The sequence below is a fragment of the Pseudophryne corroboree genome, chromosome 5, assembly GCF_028390025.1.
Source record: "Pseudophryne corroboree isolate aPseCor3 chromosome 5, aPseCor3.hap2, whole genome shotgun sequence".
NCBI classification, from domain to species: Eukaryota; Metazoa; Chordata; class Amphibia; order Anura; family Myobatrachidae; genus Pseudophryne; species Pseudophryne corroboree.
Genome location: NC_086448.1, coordinates 318947662 through 318954132, shown reverse-complemented (window position 1 = coordinate 318954132; position 6471 = coordinate 318947662).

The following is a 6471-nucleotide window of genomic DNA, read 5'->3' as shown; positions in this document are numbered from 1 at the left end:
TTTTACTCACGGCTTTTTGTTCGCACCGGCGAACGTAGTGTGATTGACAGGAAATGGGTGTTACTGGGCGGAAACACGGCGTTTTATGGGCGTATGGCTGAAAACGCTACCGTTTCCGGAAAAAACGCAGGAGTGGCCGGAGAAACGGGGGAGTGTCTGGGCGAACGCTGGGAGTGTTTGTGACGTCAAACCAGGAACGACAAGCACTGAACTGATCGCACAGGCAGAGTAAGTCTGGAGCTACTCTAAAACTGCTAAGTTTTTTTTGTTCGCAATATTGCGTAAACTTCGTTCGCACTTTTAAGATGCTAAGATACACTCCCAGTAGGCGTAGACTAAGCGTGTGTAACTCTGCTAAATTCGCCTTGCGACCGATCAACTCGGAATGAGGGCCCATGGCCCTCATTCCGAGTCGTTCGCTCTGTATTTTTCTTCGCATCGCAGCGTTTTTCTGCTTAGTACGCATGCGCAATGTTCGCACTGCGACTGCGCCAAGTAATTTTGCTATGAAGATAGTATTTTTACTCACGGCTTTTTCTTCGCTCCGGCGATCGTAGTGTGATTGACAGGAAATGGGTGTTACTGGGCGGAAACACGGCGTTTTATGGGCGTGTGGATAAAAATGCTACCGTTTCCGGAAAAAACGCGGGAGTGGCTGGAGAAACGGGGGAGTGTCTGGGCGAACGCTGGGTGTGTTTGTGACGTCAAACCATGAACGACAAGCACTGAACTGATCGCAGATGCCGAGTAAGGTTGAAGCTACTCAGAAACTGCTAAGTAGTTTGTAATCGCAATATTGCGAATACATCGTTCGCAATTTTAAGAAGCTAAGATTCACTCCCAGTAGGCGGCGGCTTAGCGTGTGTAACTCTGCTAAAATCGCCTTGCAAGCGAACAACTCGGAATGAGGGCCCATGTGCACTGCAGGTGGGGCAGATGTAACATGTGCAGAGAAAGTATGGTAACTTACCTCCTGCATGCTATACTCTTGTCATTGGTACCTCTGTAACCCCTCCCGTCGTCTTCAACTGACACTTTGCAGATCTCTTTGCCGGTCACCCGACACTCTGCAAATCTCTTTGCCAGATGATCTAAAAAATATAAAAGACTATCATTAAGCATAGTACTAGTTTAAGTACAATAAAATGTCTATGAGTCAACCAGTTTCCCAATTTCTCTTACGTCCTAGAGGATGCTGGGGACTCCGTAAGGACCATGGGGAATAGACGGGCTCCGCAGGAGACATGGGCACTAAAAAAGAACTTTAGGTATGGGTGTGCACTGCCTCCTCCCTCTATGCCCCTCCTCCAGACCTCAGTTTAATACTGTGCCCAGAGGAGACTGGGTGCACTACAGGGAGCTCTCCTGAGCTTCCTGAAAGAAAGTATTTTGTTAGGTTTTTTTTATTTTCAGGGAGACCTGCTGGCAACAGGCTCCGTGCATCGTGGGACTGCTAGGCTCTGCTTCTTAGGCTACTGGACACCATTAGCTCTAGAGGGAGTCAGAACGCAGGTCTCCCCTAGCGGTTCGTCCCGGAGCCGCGCCGCCGTCCTCCTCACAGAGCCGGAAGATAGAAGCCGGGTGAGTATAGGAAGACAGAAGACTTCAGAGGCGGCAGAAGACTTCAGATCTTCAGTGAGGTAATGCGCAGCGGTAACGCTGCGTGCCATTTCTCCCACACAGAACACACACAGCGGGCACTGTTGGGTTCAGGGCGCGGGGGGGGGGGGGGGGGGGCGCCCTGGGCAGCAATGTATACCTCTAGGACTGGCTATAAGTATATACACTAAATTGTGTTGTTTTTAGAGTATCCCCGCCAGTTTTGTTTAAAAGAGCGGGACCGAAGCCCGCCACTGATGGGGCGGGGCTTCTCCCTCAGCACTCACCAGCGCCATTTTCTCCACAGCACACGCTGAGAAGCTGGCTCCCCGGTCTCTCCCCTGCTAATCACCGGTGACAGAGGGTTTTAAAGAGGAGGGGGCACATAATTTGGTGCAGTGAATATATAAAGAGCGCTGTATCTGTGTAATTTTTTCCAGGGTTATTGGCGCTGGGTGTGTGCTGGCATACTCTCTCTCTGTCTCTCCAAAGGGCCTTGTGGGGGAACTGTCTCCAGATTAGACCTTTCCCTGAGTGTGTGGTGTGTCGGTACGTGCGTGTCGGCATGTCTGAAGCAGAAGGCTCTCCTAGGGATGAGGTGGCGTGCATGAGTGTGGTGTCTCCGTCGGCAACGCCGACACATGACTGGATGGATATGTGGAATATTTTAAATGCAAATGTGAATTTATTGCACAAACGTTTGGACAAAGCAGAGTCCAGGGACAGTACAGAGGGTCATACCCTGCCTTTCCCTATGTCACAGGGGCCTTCTGGGTCTCAAAAACGCCCACTTTCTCCGGTAGTTGACACAGTTACCGACACGGATTCTGAATCCAGTGTCTATTATGATGATGCGAGGTTGCAGCCAAAATTGGCAAAGAGTATTCATTATATGATTATTGCTATAAAGGATGTACTGCATATTATAGATGACCCCGCGGTGCTTAATCCAAAGATCCACATGTTTAAAGAAAAGAAGCCTGAGGTTACTTTTCCACCTTCTTTTGAATTAAATGAGTTATTTGAAAGTGCTTGGGAAACTCCAGACAAGAAACTACAGATTCCCAAAAGGATTCTTATGGCGTATCCTTTCCCGGACAAAGGACAGGATAAGGTGGGAATCCTCCCCAAGGGTGGACAAAGCGTTGGCGCGCCTTTCCAAAAAGTTGGCGCTGCCGTCTCAGGATACCGCTGCCCTCAGGGATCCTGCTGATCGCAAGCAGGAAACTACCTTGAAGTCAATTTACACACATACCGGTACATTACTCAAGCCGGCGATAGCATGGAGGTTATGCCTTACAAGGGTGAGGAATTGTTTGGGTAAGGTCTCGCGGACCTAGTTTCCACGGCTACTGCAGGTAAATCATCTTTTTTACCTTATGTTTCCTCACAGCCTAAGAAAGCGCCACATAATCAGATGCAGTCCTTTCGGTCGCATAAATCCAAGAGAGCTCAGGGATCTTCCTTTCTTGCCAGAGATAAGGGCAAGGGGAAAAAGCTGCCAGCTACAGCCAGTTCCCAGGAACAAAAGTCCTCCCCGGCTTCTACTAAATCCACCGCATGACGCTGGGGCTCCGCGGGAGGAGTCCGCTCCTGTGGGGGCACGTCTTTGTCTTTTCAGCCAGGTCTGGGTTCACTCTCAGGTGGATCCCTGGGCAATAGACATTGTTTCCCAGGGGTACAAGCTGGAATTCGAAAAGGTGCCTCCTCGCCGGTTTTTCAAATCGGCACTGCCGACTTCTTCCCCAGAGAGGGAGGTGTTTTAGCAGCAATTCACAAAAGTTGTGCCTTCAACGAGTGGTGGTCAAAGTTCCCCTGCTGCAGCAGGGGATGGGCTATTACTCAACCCTGTTTGTGGTCCCGAAACCGGATGGTTCGGTCAGACCCATTCTGAATTTAAAATCCTTAAACCTATACTTAAAGAGGTTCAAGTTCAAGATGGAATCGCTCAGAGCGGTCATCGCAAGTTTGGAAGGGGGAAATTATATGGTGTCCCTAGACATAAAGGATGCATACCTTCATGTCCCCATTTATCAACCTCATCAGGCTTTCCTGAGATTTGTGGTGCAGGATTGTCATTACCAATTTCAGACGTTGCCGTTTGGTCTTTCCACGGCCCCGAGGATTTTTACCAAATTAATGGCAGAGATGATGGTGCTCCTGCGCAAGCAGGTTGTCACAATTATCCCATACTTGGACGATCTCCTGATAAAAGCGAGATTGAGAGAACAGTTGCTGGACAGCGTATCACTCTCCCTGAGGGTGTTGCAACAACACGGTTGGATTCAAAATCTACCAAAGTCACAGTTAGTTCCAACGACCCGATTGCCTTTCTTAGGCATGATTCTGGACACGGAACAAAAGAGGGTTTTTCTCCCAATGGAAAAGGCCCAGGAGCTTCAGAGCTTGGTCAGGGACCTGTTAAAGCCAGACAGGGTGTCGGTACATCACCGCACTCGAGTGCTGGGAAAAATGGTGGCATCTAATGAGGCCATTCCATTCGGCAGGTTCCATGCCAGGACTTTTCAGTGGGACATTCTGGACAAGTGGTCCGGGTCACATCTACAGATTCATTAGATGATCCGCCTGTCCCCCAGGGCCAGGGTATCTCTCTGTGGTGGCTGCAGAGTGCTCACCTTCTAGAGGGTCGCAGGTTAGGCATTCAGGACTGGGTTCTGGTGACCACGGACGCGAGACTCCGAGGATGGGGAGCAGTCACACAGGGAAGAAACTTCCAAGGTCTGTGGTCAAGCCAGGAGGCTTGTCTACACATCAACGTTCTGGAATTAAGGGCCATATACAACGGCCTTCGTCAGGCGGAGACCTTACTTCGAGGTCTACCGGTTCTGATTCAGTCAGACAACATCACAGCAGTGGCTCATGTAAATCGCCAAGGTGGCACAAGGAGCAGAGTGACAATGGCAGAAGCCTCAAGGATTCTTCGATGGGCGGAGAGTCATGTAAGCGCTCTGACAGCAGTCTTCATTCCGGGAGTGGACAACTGGGAAGCAGACTTCCTAAGCAGACACGATCTGCATCCAGGAGAGTGGGGACTTCATCAGAATGTCTTCGCAGAGATTGCAAGTCAGTGGGGACTGCCTCAAATAGACATGATGGCTTCACGCCTCAACAAGAAACTGCCGAGATATTGCACCAGGTCAAGGGACCCTCAGGCGGTTGCAGTGGACGCACTGGTGACACCGTGGGTGTTTCAGTCGGTCTATGTGTTCCCTCCTCTTCCTCTCATCTAAAAGATACTGAGAATCATAAGACGAAGAGGGATTCAGACAATTCTCATTGTTCCAGATTGGCCTCGAAGGGCCTGGTATCCGGATCTACAGGAAATGCTCACCGAAGATCCGTGGCCTCTTCCTCTCAGGGAAGACCTGTTACAACAAGGGCCCTGTCTGTTCCAGGACTTACCGCGACTGCGTTTGACGGCATGGTGGTTGAACGCAGGATCCTAGCGGAGAAAGGCATTCCAGAAGAGGTCATTCCTACTCTGATAAACGCTAGGAAGGGGGTGACATCGAAACATTATCACCGTATCTGGAGGAAGCATGTGTCTTGGTGCGAAGCCAAGACTGCTCCTCCGGAAGAATTCCATCTGGGCCGTTTTCTCCACTTCCTGCAAACTGGAGTGAATTTGGGCCTGAAGTTAGGCTCCATTAAGGTTCAGATTTCGGCCCTATCCATTTTCTTTCAAAAGGAATTGGCTTCTCTTCCAGAGGTCCAGACTTTTGTGAAAGGGGTGCTGCATATCCAGCCTCCTTTTGTGCCTCCAGTGGCACCTTGGAACCTTAACGTGATGTTACGGTTTCTTAAGTCTCACTGGTTTGAACCTCTTCAAACAGTTGGATTGAAGTATCTCACTTGGAAAGTGGTCATGTTATTAGCATTGGCTTCGGCGCGGCGAGTGTCGGAGTTGGCGGCTTTGTCTCACAAAAGCCCTTATCTGATTTTCCATGTGGATAGAGCTGAGTTGCGGACTCGTCCTAAATTTTTGCCTAAGGTGGTTTCTTCTTTTCATATGAACCAACCTATTGTGGTGCCTGTGGCTACAAGGGACGTGGAGGATTCCGAGTCCCTGGATGTGGTCAGGGCATTGAAAATGTATGTGGCCAGAATGGCTCTGGTTAGGAAAACAGAGGCCCTGTTTATCCTGTATGCAGCCAACAAGGTTGGCGCTCCTGCATCTAAGCAGACTATTGCTCGCTGGATCTGTAACATGATTCAGCAGGCTCATTCCACGGCTGGATTGCCATTACCGAATTCGGTAAAGGCCCATTCCACTAGGAAGGTGGGCTCTTCTTGGGCGACTGCCCGGGGCATCTCAGCATTACAACTTTGCCTAGCGGCGACTTGGTCGGGTTCAAACACTTTTGCAAAATTCTACAAGTTTGATACCCTGGCTGATGAGGACCTAATGTGTGCTCATTCGGTGCTGCAGAGTCATCCGCACTCTCCCGCCCGTTTTGGAGCTTTGGTATAATCCCCATGGTCCTTATGGAGTCCCCAGCATCCTCTAGGACGTAAGAGAAAATAAGATTTTAAACCTACCGGTAAATCTTTTTCTCCTAGAGGATGAGGATGCTGGGCGCCCGTCCCAGTGCGGACAACATCCTGCAAGACTTGTATATAGTTGTTGCTTACATAAGGGTTATGTTTCAGTTGGATCAGTTTTGGACTGATACTGGTTTTGTTTCATACTGTTGACTGGTTCGTATATTCCATGTTATACGGTGTGAATGGTGTGGCTGGTATGAATCTTGCCCTTGGATTTCCAAAATCATTTCCTCGTACTGTCCGTCTCCTCTGGGCACAGTTTCTCTAACTGAGGTCTGGAGGAGGGGCATAGAGGGAGGGGCCAGT